A 14914-nucleotide genomic window follows, 5' to 3' on the forward strand; every position below is an offset into this window, starting at 1 on the left:
AATACTGATCAACTTAGCCATCAGGCTACAGAATGGTTCAAAAGCGAGAAGAGTAGCGCCAAGTTGGAGGCTGGAGGCAAGATTGAATGAGGTTGCAAGGCTTATCAGCAATTTCAGAGCCATATCCTTCACTCATACTAAACGGGAGGGCAACAAAGTTGTGGATCTCCTGGCCAACATAGGAGTTGAATCGAGCAAACCTCTCCTTGCAGGGGATAAAAGCATCCTTCCTAACAGGCAGCAACTTCAGGACTATCAAAATCTCATCATTGCTGATGCTCAACCCCCGGATGCGGGTGATGAGGTGGAGGGCATGGAGCCACACGCCGGGAGGCCGACGCCACTTGCCGCGCGAAGGGAGCCACGTGGTGGAGGGGACGGAAGCTTAAATAACATAAGCCTCTGCCCAAGAAGTCTTAATGACCATTAATGCTGGTTGCAGGGGAGAGTGTAGAGCATTCATGGCGCTCTGGTGCCGAGGGAAGGAGGAGGAATTTAAGAATGAAGTGGGAATGTGGCAGAGACATTCTGGGCAAGTTCAGGTTCTGCGGAAGAGTGGGAACATTCTCTGTGCTTGGACGCTTCTGGAGATTTGGTTTTGGGTTTGTAGTGTGGACAGCTTCTCTGCTCCCATGGCGAGAACCAGAGAGAGGCAGCCATGTCGAAGGGGACCTGGACGTGGGGCACCTTCTCGCTCCCCAGCAATGGCAGAAAGGCAGCATCAGTGTTGCTGCTGTTGCAGTCTTCGTCGGGCAGGAATTCCCCATTTGCAAGTTTCTCAATTCCTGGACACAGAGGATCCGCATGAGAAATCGCCAAGGTAGACTGAGAGCCCAGCATTTGGCTCTGCAGTATTCAAGTTGGGCAATTTCAATGCCCACGTTACCATCCTCTTTGTCAGAGATGAAACGATGGACCTTGAAGGGGCAGATAAGCATGAATTTCCCTCAGAGAACCAGAGGGACCAAAACAAGGTTCAGGGGGAAGAAACAAAAGGCAAGGAGCCTCTCCAGAACATGGCGCAGGAGGCGTCATCCTCCAAAGCGGCAGCGGACGAGGACCTGGACTTTCCCTTTGGCTTCGGGTATCCAATTGTGGAGATGGACCCGGCTGACCTGGACGACCTGGACGACCTGGGGCCAGGCGCATAACTGCATCACTCGCTTGCCGTTCAGGTCAGATTTTGTTGTTTGGTCTCTTGGTCTCTGTCGCTTGGTCTCTGTCTGGTTGGTTGCTCATGTTTGTTTTGGTCAATGTCTCTTTGTTTGGGTCGAGCGGGCATGCGCTGGTTTATTACGTAATCTTGTTAAGGTGCAGGGTCGCCCCTGCGTGGGCAAGGTCTTCCGGGTCTTCGCCCCTGCGTGGGTGGTGGTTTTTGAGTTTCTGCCCCTGCGTGGGTATGGTTTTGGGTCTCTACCCCAGCATGGGTATTGTTTTTGCATCTCAACCCCTGCGTGGGCTATGTCTCTGATTAATCTCGGGTTTTTCTGGAGGAGGATATTGGCACTCAGAGCTCAAAGCAAGCCACAGTTGGCTACATTGTCTCAGTGCCATAGCTGGACTGAAAACGTGCTACACTGTTTGTAATTTCTCCTTGTAAATAATATAATTTCTTAGAGTAGTTTTATCGATAAAAAAAAAAAAGTAAGTTAAACTAGTTCCAACTGATGGAGGAACTAGTAGGAGGTCAGATAGAGGGGTGATGTTTCATGTGTTCAACTATTTAACTGATGAATCACTCATAAATAACTCATGCATGTCAGATATGAGAGTTACCCAGTTGAGATTGGAGTTCAAGTGCAGTGTACAATTAGTTGTATAATCATCTGAATTGTACAGGTGGTGCATGCAGTCAGAGGAAGGCCTATGAGGATTGTACAATTCATATTGAGGAATTTCCCTATTAATAACGGTCTAATTCCCAAACAAAACAATGCAAGGAGATAGGTACTTGGACCAATAGAAAATTGTTTAAGTATTGGCCTAGGCCTGTCTAGTAAGAAGTCATACAAATAGAGATAGTGCATAGGTTGCTCAAGTTTGAGAAAAGTATTGTAATATTTTCATATTTTCTAACTAATGAAATATACAGATAGTAGGGGTTTTTAGCTGTGGATTTCCCCAGGAAATCATTGTGTAATATGTTTTTTAAATTCTTTCTCTTGTATGCTTTGTGATTTCTCGATCGATTAATTGTTTCTGTTGATTAGTAGAGAAGATTCAAGTCTTTTTTTTAGAAAATTAGATAAGAAGTTTGAATATACAAGTAATTTCTACAATCACTTAGAGGAAACCCTAGCTATTAGGAAAAAACTCTAAGGTAACCTCTAACCAGTATTTTGGATTGAAAGATATCCCTTTCAATCCGAAGGAGGATTCCTTCTATAACTTAGTCAAAATAATTGGTTATGTATTTCAATACATTGACTAGATCTAATTGGATTTGAACAACATTAGTATGGAAAAGGACAAAAAAAATAACATTGGGCATGGAGTCTATTTGACAACAAATTACTGCTTACAAACTATATGAACATAATACAAAGGCAAGGTAGCAACAACTTTCTTAGACAATTTATCATTTCGTTGTGATAGAAGCAAGTAGAAATAAATACCTAAAACACAACAATAAACGAATTTTGTTTAATATATCTAATTGGAAAACATATAGCAATTTGGTATTAGTAAAACTAAGCCGATAAACAAAGTTCATCTTTAATAACTTAATTTCAAAAATGTAGAATACATATGGGAAAATATTTTGAAACAAAGAGATAATAATTACTAGGAGATAGTCGAGAAAAACATCACACAAGAACCTCTAAATTTTTGAAAAAAGAAATAAGACTAGTCATAGTAGCTTATACTGATGTCAAAATGTATGCAAAATATGAAAGTTCTCTCAAAAAATTCCAACCTTTTCTCATTCTTCATAAATTGTCTCTATAGGAAAGACTGCTACTTACAACAAGTTTCTAGCATATCTTAATTACAAAATCTAAAAATAACAATGTATTTTATCAAATACATGAATATGAAAAATCTTCCAAACCTATCTGTATATAGATATAACAATGTAATAAAATGTGGCTGGAAAATAGGTTAAAAAATAGTGACTGATCTTCGGCCTTCTTTTCTAGAATTCATGCTCTGTCATTCCTTCAAAAATGGCTTTTTGTTGTGCAACTTTTGTCTTCAGTTTCCTTTCCTAAAATCATTGATAATCTCGTTATCATCCTTTAGCAGTCAGAAACTGGTAATTCTATTAATGGGCCGACTATGAGCTCTTTTTTCTAAAATGTTCGCCAAAATGCGCTGACAATGAAACTATCAGTGCTCCTCCACATTTACTTGTGCTAAAATGTTGACAGGCACTCTGTCAGTTGAAGACCAAAATTTCACTTTGACAGTGAGGGGTCAAAAACTCAAAGATCAAATATCAATTCAGCTAAGGGTGTTAGTTGCCTCTAACAAAACATCCACATTGGCCATCCTCTGTCTTTTACTTCCCCAAGTCTCCATGATAGTTCCCTTCTTCGAAACCTTTGCATTCTTTGGTATTTTTGAGTTAGTAGATTTCATCTTGTTTATGATCGGGTCTCTTAGAGGAATATTATCCACATCTATGACTTCCTTAGCTAATTCAAGGTTTTGTTTTAATTTGATATTCAATATTATATTTTTCAAGGGCTTGGTGTGAGACTTCTTTCCTCCTTTAAAAATTTCAAACAGGGTGGGTTCTTTCATTTTGGATCTCAGTCATCTTACCCTTAGCCTTCTCTATCAACTAGCTCCCTGTACATAGGATTTTAGTAGGAGGAGGGGTCTTCTGTGTTTTCTTGAGCGTATCACTTTTTTGGTGTAAAATTTGGGTAACTAAGGAGCCGAAGGAGGACCTTTTTCTACTCTTTTCTGACTCCTTGTTTGTACAATAAAAGTCCTCTCAGATGAAGTTCTTGTTTTAGGGTTTTCGATTTGTTTGGTTTCCTTATTACTGCCCTTCTTCCTACCTCTTTTAGCATTCGTTGGTTGAGTTTAAAACCCTTCCCAAAATAGAAAATACTCCAAATTTCTCTCAAACTTCCTTAATTGCCTTTCAATTAATAACTTTATCAGAATTTTATGGTAAATAAAATAGGAGGACATGTCAGTTCTAGTTCAAACTCGAGCAACCATGTGTTTTAAGCTTTCTAACAGGAAATAAGAAGCATTGATTCTTAACTAACCTCCCAAATGAGCCAAAAATAGAAAATGATACAGGTTGACACGGTTGTAGTGCCCCTCATAAGTAAAATAAGAATGAGTGATTTGTATAAAACAATGACAATAATATTTTAACCACAACCTCTGTACCCCTGCACTCCAATCTATTTCCTTGAATTCATCCTTTAAAAAGAAAGGTACATCAACACCAGCTAAGATATGGATTCTAAAGGATCTCTCTCCATTTATAGGAAGACTTGTAACCTCAAATATCAATTCCTCTGTCACCTGAAAGGTAATACCTCCAACAACCACCTGCTATCTCTCAAATCCCTAGGAAAATGCTTTGGCCACTTCTTTGTGAAAATCATTACACCGTTTGAAGAACTCCTCCCATTCGGCTTCCCGAAACTGTGGTTGGATCTCTGTGTATACTCAAGAAGATTGGGCCCTTTAGGTTGACTTCTATTTAACTTTTCACTTTTTCCCATTCTCCTTCACAGCCAAAGGAACACAAAAAAATAGGGGATGGGGATGCGGTCCATGATCTCGAACGAGCACTCAATAAATAGAGTAATTTTAGCATAAATGATAGCAATCATAAATGATACTCGTGATTTTTTCTATATATGGTGATTTATTTTAAAATGTGTGAGCACATGCATTATGATAACTAACTCACAATGGATTAGAAACAATTGAACCCTACGATCATGAATTTTGAACCCACATACCTCTCAACGACATAAACATCCCTTCATTACATGATCTCACCTCTTGGAATTAACCTAGCATGTTTGAGAAATGATTTCCCTTTTGCTCACATGGAATATGTCAACGCAATATAAAACAAAAATTTGGATTCCTTCTCTTTGGTGCTAATACCCTAGGTGTCCATGAAATTTATTTGTCCTCCATTTTCAAACACACAATAACACTGAAACAACTCTTATCAATGTATTTTTAAATTTTCGAAACTATAATAGTGCTGATACTCTCATTATCAATGTTTTTCCCTAATTATTACAAATTGGCGCTGACAGTAAAAGTGTCAACACTTTTAGAAACTAACAACTAATATTGTGATAACATGTTGGAGCCTTCTAGCCACATGCGTGAGCCTATCTCCATAAAGTTGGGGAAGAGGATGGAGAAAACCTAGTCAAATCAGCTCAAAGCTCTACCAAACTTCAGGGACACCTTCATCAACTCCAAACACACCTCCAATCATTTGTGACAAGTCTGCAACTAATGATATAGACCAAGAACCCACATAACAAGTCATTGACATATAAACCTTAGTTTTCCAAACTCCTCATTAAGACCAACACCTCCATCTTCGCAAACAACAATAAAAACCTATTCAATCACCTCCAAAACCTGTAGCAACATCTCTAGCACATGTAGCATCATCTCCAACACCTGCAGCAACAACATCAAGTCATCCAACTATCTCCAACACTTTTAGAGGCACCTCCAACACATGTAGTAGCAACATCATATATAACAAACCAACACAACATGTATTGAAGCCATCTCTACACAACCTCCCATTCCTGCTCTAGGTCATGTCATAACTATGTTGACATCAATGCCAACCAACAAGACCAACAAGTCAAACACTCATCACACATCAAGAGGATTACTAACATCATAAGATTGACATAAGGCATATAATGAATAATACCAATGTCCTATTGAAATCAATGACAACACTACAATATCAACAGAAACAAGAATAATGATAGCTTGTAGAGAAAGTAGGCGAAAAAATACAAATAATGACATATTATGGAAACAAATCATTTTCAAATAATGACAAAACATGACATTATCTTAATCAATTAATTAACAACAAAACCACAAATTATATTGCGTTCTAATTATTATTAATATTGTTATCATTTTAAAAAGTTCTTAAAAAGTATACTTCTTATTACAACTCTCTCTCATATATATATATATATATATATTTCATTGATAGGTCAAAAACAAGTAATAGCCACTACCAAATCTAATACATATAATTTTATTATTATTATTCTAGAGGCTTATGCTTTTGTTTTGGGAAATTATACTTTTCGTGTGACACCGAGCGGGGTTCATAGTCACTCATGGTAGTTGGGTCATGATTTATTAAAAAAAGAGTTCCATTCACGATAAATAATTTGTCTCCCATCATATGAAAAAGATAAGCATGTCTCAATCTAGAAACGTCAAAATCATCTCAAAGAGATAAGGATGGGTAAGATGGCATGGCAGAACCCATCAAATTAGTTGTCATTGTACCCTTATCTCACCACGTAACCTTATGACATTTTCTTATACATAAATTTATCATTTATGTATAACGTCATGAATATGGAGTAAAACGTGTCCCGCTTCCTTTACCAATTTTAAAAATACAAGAAATGAAGAGGGGGTCAACCTGTACCAACTTGTTCGTTTTCTTTCTTCCTTTTCATTCTTATAGATGAAGTAGGTTTGTTTTCTTTTCCCTCCGTCATGCTTATGAATAAGCATGCCTTTTTTTCATATAAATGGGAAACTATTCATTATTTTTTTTCTAATATTATTATATTTTTTATTAAAATTTTAAAAATTAAAATAACAAAAAGAAATATTTTAACTCATAATTATTTATATATTTATAAATACAAATTCTTAAACTTTTATATAAAATTTAATAGTGTAAATATTTTTTTTATTAAAATTTTATAAATTAAAATAACAATAGGAAATATTTTAATTTATAATTACTTATATATTTATAAATACAAATTCTTAAGCTTTTATATAAAATTTAATAGTGTAAATATGTTTTATAATATATATATATATATATATAAAATGAGGTGCTCTAAAATTTAGTATATTATTGTCATGTACAATTATATTTCAAAATAATAAAATAGTACTTATATTAACAAACTAAAAAATATTAATAATGAAAATCAATATTTTCCATAAATAAAACATTTTAATTTTCATTTTAATTTTACATCAAATTTTATGTAGAGAAGTAAAATAACTGAAAATAAAAACAATTTAATTTATCTTTTAGTATGAGGGGGATGTAATTCCTTCTTAGTATGATTTCATATTAGTGAGGCTACAACATGGTCATGTCCAAGAATATGGGGAATTGGACCAATGACTTAACATCACTGCCTTAACAGTGCACTCTATCACTGCACTCCATCACATCGTCTATCCAAGACCCCATAGCTGTAAAAATCATATTATTGATACTAAATGATGTGTAATTTATTCTATGTTTGACATGTAACATTTGAAACAAAAAAATATTTTATTATTACTTATAAATAACACAATTTTATATTAATTTTATACAAAGAAAAATGAAATAATTTAAATTAATTTTTTCTTATATTTTCCCTTTTCATTTAATTTATTCCCTTCTTAATATAGAATTTACATATAATATTTAAAAAATATTAATAACAAAAAGAGGTATGTTATTCCATTAATAATTTATTTTTAATTGAACTTGTGATAGATATTTGTACTTATTTATATGTTTAATTTAGAGTTGACATCTAAGATTTAAAAAAACATTAATAATAAGTTAATTCTATAAATTATACAGAGGCTCCCTGTATCATAGACATGTTGTAATGTCTTGTCCTATCCTATTTAACATTTTGACTTAGTCAAACTACATCATAAAAATAAAAATAAAAATAAAAATAAAATTAAACATAATTATCTTCATCTCAATCTTTTCCTCTCAATGATGAACCACATTGGTTGGTAGGTTCCGTGTTTTGAAATGGGTAGCCAATCAATAATGTGTTGTGATGGATCCTAAAGAAAAATAGATAAATAATTATACTCACAAAATCCTCCATTTAGATAATGTAAAATAGTTAATTTGGCGTTGGTAATTTGATGTGATGGATCCTAAAGACAAATAAATAAATAATTATACTCACACAAACCTCCATCTAGATAATGTAAAATAGTTAATTCCACGTTGATAATTTGGATTCTAAAGACAAATAATTAGCTAAATAATTATACTCACAAAAGCCTTCATTTAGATAATGTAAAATAGTTAATTTTGGGTTGGTAATTTTTCGACTCTAGATTTTGAATATAGTACTTTTATTTTAAAATATAATATAATATTTTTTTTTATCTTTTTAATAAAATTAGTCATTTTTTTATTGGGCTAAGAGGTGCTCTCTAGTGATTTTGCTAGAGATGTATAATGTAACATAACAAAATATAATGTAAACATTTTGACTTAGTAAAAATAATATTAAAATATGGTAGATGTGTAACTTAATGTAACTTAATATAATGTAAACATTTTAACTTCATTAAAAAAAAAACAAAATAGAAATAAGCCTAGAAATATGTCTTTCATTATTAGGATTTGGTACTAATGTGATTCATCCTCAGGACAAGGTGAGAAATCAATCGATCTAAAGAAATAATTAGTATGGATGCATCATTGCCGAGAGTTAGCTGTTCGTAAATTAGTTGATAAAGTAAGTATTTTTTCTTTTTAATATTTATTAATAAGATGTAACCTCTTTTTTCATTCGATTTATTATGATAAATTATTACTATTTTTAATATCACTGGAGTTTTGTATAACTCAACATAATTATATTTTTTATTTAATGGGAATCTATCAACCCCTAACAAATAATATTATATAATAAATAATTATTAAATTTATTTAGAATATTTTACATTCATTTATTCCTAACAACTAATTTTTAACTAACTATATTTATTTATTCCTAAGAGTTAGTTTTTAACTAAATATATATTATTTTAATATACAACGCCTTACCACTAAAAAAATTAATATTTTTAATACCACTCCAGTTTTGTATAAGTCAACATAGATATATTTCTATTTAATGGAAATAAGTCAACCCTAACAGATAATATTATATAATAAATAATTGTTAAATTTATTTAGAATATTTTACATTCATTTATTCCTCATAACTAGTTTTTAACTAATTATATTTATTTATTCCTAACAACTACTTTTTAAGTAAATATATATTATTTTAACCATACTATTTATTCCTTAAGATCTATTGATTTCTCACCTTGTCCTCTGGATGAACCGCATTAGTTGGTTCGAAACCTAGACCAAATCCTAATAATGTGATTAATGAGAAAGACATATTTTTACATTATGGATCACAAAAGTATCAGATCTAACAAAAATAACCCTATGAAAATTAAAGAAAAAAAAAACATTGTATTAAGAACCCATGGTATTAATGTGGAATATAACTTATTTAAGGGGGAAATTAAACTAGTTTTCATCCATCTTAGTTCAATGTTATATTTGGATGCACGGTTAGCTATAGAAAATGATGGTATTGAATCCATATAGCCTGTAAAGCTAAAATGTTTTTATGGATATGTTGGGTGGCCTTATGTATATTTTTATTTTCTTTTCTATCATTGAATGGATGAATACCTAATGCTTATATACGCATAGAAGCTTCAGAGCTTCATGGAGGCTATTCAGTGATTCAAAAAGGTATTTTTAGGAAGAATAGGGTTAAGTAGTATTTCAAGAGGGTGTTTTTAAGAAGATTATGGTCATAACTCATTCTAATAGATCCTTTAATAATCAATTCAATATAATATATGTAAGATATTATCTTAATCTATGTGTAGTAATGTGCTATAGAAATATATGTTTTTGATGGATCTAGGATGGTAATTTTATAAATGAATAAGCTTAATTATGAAAGTGATCTAGGGTGAGGGGAGGAGGCAGATGAAATATTAGGTAAATGTAATTATTACATTTTATCTAATATTTATGCCTACCTTAATCCACTTTTTACTAGGTTCCAAATATTCAGTAAAATATCGTACTATAATACTATATTTTAGTGTACTATTTATTGTAATTTTTTTTGTCTTTGAAATTTAAAAGTAAACAAACTCAACTATAAAATTAATAGGGTGAGCAAAAATATTGAGTAAAATGTAATACTTAGGCTAGGGTGATAGGAAATATTAAGTAAAATGAAATAGTATTACATTTTGATTAGTAATTCCACCCACCCCTAGCCATAGATTTACTTATGTTTGAGGTTCACAAGTAAACTTAACTCCTATGTAACCATATGATCCAAATATGGTAGAGATGTTGTAATGTTTAACATTTTGACTAATCAAAATAAAATGAAAAAAAAAAAACTCATAATTGCACCACATGCACATGTTGCAAAAGAAACACTATGTATGGTGGATATGTTGTAATGTTTAACATTTTGACTAATCAAAATAAAATGAAAAGAAAATAACTTGTAATTGCATCACATCCATATGTTGTAAACAAAACACTGCATATGGTAGAGATGTTGTAGTGTTTAACATTTTGACTAATGAAAATAAAATGGAAAAAAATTAACTCGTAATTGCACCACATCCACATGTTGCAAAAAACACTGTAAGGCAGTAGCATAGCAAAGAGTAGCATATAGGAAAGTAAAAAAAATATGCAAATTTGTTTCTTTGTTGGGATTTGTCTAAAAAAAACTTTGAAATTTAAACTTTTAATCTAGCATAAGAAAGAGTAGCAAAAAAAATAAAAAATATGAAAATTTGTTTCTTTATTGGGGTTTGTCTGAGAAAATTTTTGAAATGTAAACATTTAGTCCAGTTGTGCTTTCAACTATGGAATGTCTTCTGCTCAAGTTACCAAAATGTAGTGCTTTATAATGAAATATCCCGAGTTAAATAGAAAAAACCTCTGTAGATTTTTTTTGAAAACTCATCTTCGTTTACCAGCAATGCTCCAAGTCCAATGTATGGGATCCATAGAGTGATAAAGAATAGAAATAACTACCTAGTTTCGTCCATACAACTATAAATGATGTAAATTTAAATACAAATAAAACTCAAGTTAATTCGTTTTTATCTTAAAACACATCATAAAGGTCCAATTGGTTTGGACTCGAGTATTGACAAATCATGATGCAGTGTAAATGAAAGTCCTTCCTTTTATTTTTATAAAAATATATTTATTATTTAATCATGATCATATTAATAAAACTAACTTTATACTCAATAAACATAAAATTTATATTACAAATTAATGATCCAAAAAACATACAAAACATCCATGAATATCGTGGTCGGTTGGAACTCCTAGCACAACATAATTTCTTTCCGTTTGGAGTATTATAGAAGACTCAAATTCTCTGATCCTCTATCTACTTGGCACCTCTGACAAAATAAGCTAGCGAAATGTGCAATAGTACCCAACAAAACTTAGCATGCATGTATGTATGTATGTATGTATGTATGTATATATCTCTCTCTCTCTCTCTCTCTCTCTCTCTCTCTCTCTCTCTATATATATATATATATATAAATTGGGGTGTTATTTCACTATGGTTGGCCTACTAATTTTGTTATTATTGGGCCTTAGAACATTGTCTAGGTTGATGGATATTAGTATCTCATACAATGTCAATTTTAAGAAAATAATTGAAACACCAACTTATTGAATTTCAGTTCCTCAACACACCTTGGAAGCCATAATAGCAATGAAGGCATCTTCACAAATAGTAAGAATAGAACAAGGAAAGATAACTATCATTATGAAAATAGATCGAATAAGGTAATGACCCACATCATAGAACAAAAGTTAATTGATTAGAAAATGGAAATGTACATTGCATTTTATGTTTTATAGTCATCATCATCATTGACTGCAAATCTCCTTCATGTTTGTTGAGCATCCATCACATCCTGAAAATTTGAATGAAAAGACAAACATTTTTTTTTCATAATCCAGAAATAGTTAGATACAAACTACAATAGATAAAATAGTTAGCTATGACTCTAATGGCATATAAAATCTAAACTTCATGGTTATTTATGTATTAATAAGACATTAATGATCAACATGTAGTTACTATATATAGGATTAAAATTATGATGGTAAGGCTAAGCATGCATGAGTGGAAAGTGTATCCCTTAGTAAGAGAAATTCTCCAGGAGGAATCTTACTCCCGTGTCCTCTATATTCCCCATCATACAAACCAATGAATCCTTAACAATTAGATGAGGTGATTAAAGTTGAGAGTTATTCAACCACTCACTTGAAGTTTTAATCCATAAGTCGTTTGGAAGCCTTAGTCCACAAGTCCTTGGGGCGTTTCAAAACCTCTTTGAGGAAATTATTTTAACCTCACTTCACTCATTTTACTTTAGGATTAGTATAAAAGTGAATTTGATTCCTTTCATATAAAATATCGTTTTAGTATCCAAGTGCGATGTAAAAACGAATCTAGTTCATTTCAAGGAAAATATTGTCAAGTGGTATCCAAGGAGGATGGAAAAAGGAATCTAATCGATTTCAAAGAAAATGGTAAAGTTAGTATCAAAACAGGATGTAAACGATAAATAAGCAATAAGAAAAAGTACCTTGAGTCTTTGTTTGATCATTGATAGCAATGGTTGGCTCTCTATCTTCTCTAATACTATTGAGCTCTTTGTGTGAGCTATGTCCTTGCTAAAATCACTTCCACCCAAAAATTGAAAACCTTCTTCAGACACTCGGGAACTACTAGAACTTGAAATAAACATATGGATTCCTTGGTATCATCATCAATCTTAGGAGAGTTTTTGGAATTCGGATATCTATTGGTTAAATTCACAACATAAGGTGAAAATCTCACTCCCAAATGATTTCCGTTACACAAATTCCTACAACCATAATTGATGGGACCGCTTCTAGGTAGTTTTTTTTTTTCTCTCCTACTCCCATGTACCGAATCTACCCGTATGAAATTCTCCAAGAGCTATAAATTAATGATGTAGCTCTTGTATCCATGGAATAATCCTCCATTATAGTTTGAATTGGAGTTTGTAGTCATAATCCAAGAATGAAGGTATTTGTAATGATGTTCATGGTAGTTTGATTTATGGGTGTGTGGCCTTGGGAAGAATGAAGGACAATGACATCAAAAACATGTGGCTTGTTGTTGTTGCTATTTTCATTTTTTTTATTTGATCGTATGGGGCTCATTACTCGGCTTGACATCATAGAAACATAATCTACTCTATTGAAGTTGGAGTCCCTAGGAGTCTAATTCTGGGAGGATTGAAGAGAATATGTTTCTGTATTATGATGTATATCTAACCTTCAAAGAGGGAAGGATTTGATAGAATTAAATGACTAAAATAACTGAGAAGTAGGAGCAAAATTCCCTTGCAAGGAAGATGATTTCCTCACTATAACGTGAAGTTTTCCATCTTCACCCATCTCGACATCAGTCTGCAGATGTTCTCTTCCATCCAAGGACATAACATCTGATCCAAATTTGAAGCCCAAGAACTGTTTAGCTTTGATTATCTTGACATTTCTATATTAAAAAAATACAGCAAAAGTGTGTACCAGATAATACATTTCAAGAAAACTTTTTGCATCATCAGAAACTCATGAGCATGGTTGTTCAATAAGAGATTCGGAAAGTAATGAACAGGGGTGTTTGATGAGTGCATGAAAAATATAGATTCAATGATTTCATGATATCCATTGTAGCGGAGTTAAGACAGTTAAGGACTCAACATGTGGCTTTCACCATCAGTTTTGCATGTGAATAGACATTTTCTTTTCATTTTAGCAGACTTTTTGTTCACTCAACCTACCCTTCCTAGCAACTAGTTCCAAACTTGGGTTCTAAGATCTCATCACCACTAATGTTGAAGCATATTAAAAATCCCAACAAAAGCATAACGGATTTCCCACACTAGTCGGTGGAAGTTTGCATTCCAAAATTGGATTCTTAGTATGTTTCACTATGAATTTTTCTTGAAAAATTCTCAAGGAAAACGTTTTAGGTTTTCAATTTGGTTCAAGCACAAACATTGAATTATTTTGGGTAAATTGAAAAGAAGCTTTCACATAGAGGAAGTAGACAAACAAAATCCTTGACCTACATTAAGCTAGAATCTGTGCATTGTTTTCATGGGAAGGATAGTATTTTCTTTCCCACACAAGTATCTGGGGATTTGGTTACCAGGTTGACAATCCCTATGTTATTCCTTAGTTAAATCCAGGATAAGGGGAATGAGAATACAAGTTGGTACAACAAGCTAATAACATCAACAACAAGATGGCATGAGAAATCAATTTGTCTAGAAACACCCCATAAATATTAGGGTCAAGACATGTAGGATTTAGCATTGCTCCTCCCCAATTATGTATTCAACCATAATCAATCGAAGTAACCCTTTATAGGTGTAGAGCACACAATTCCACAGGGAAAGAATGATAATGAAAGTGTATCTACAATTGACAGTTGTAGTAAGTCAACAACATATCTGCAACATTGGATATAAATAATGAGGTGGGAAGCATTCTTGGCCTATTCTCAGTCAACCTACAAAGGATGAAACCTTGGTAAAATGTAAGGCACTAGAAGGATTCGTCAAGGTCAATGAAGTTTAGCAACAATCTCCCCAGGAAAGAAACATAAAAGAATATTACAACAGATAAAATCCTAATGAAATTTAAGCAACATATGATCTGTAAAAAAATAAGTACTATAGAGGGTGAGACTGTGGTTTCTTAGTTTCCACCCAGGAAATATGATGGCATGGGACTACTTTCAAAAGTGTCTACAACAAATATATACAACCTACTAAGGTCTTGGTAAACCAACTAAGGTCTTGGTGAACCCTT

General features: G+C 32.7%; 1 pseudogene; it reads right to left on the reverse strand.

Annotated features, from left to right (window-relative positions):
* Positions 1–12607: 12607 nt before the first annotated feature.
* Positions 12608–13659, reverse strand: LOC149243416 (uncharacterized; annotated as a pseudogene).
* Positions 13660–14914: the final 1255 nt, after the last annotated feature.

This window comes from Pinus tabuliformis, chromosome 8 (assembly GCF_031772625.1).
Source record: "Pinus tabuliformis cultivar Carrire ecotype Pingquan chromosome 8, CPIR1, whole genome shotgun sequence".
NCBI lineage: Eukaryota > Viridiplantae > Streptophyta > Pinopsida > Pinales > Pinaceae > Pinus > Pinus tabuliformis.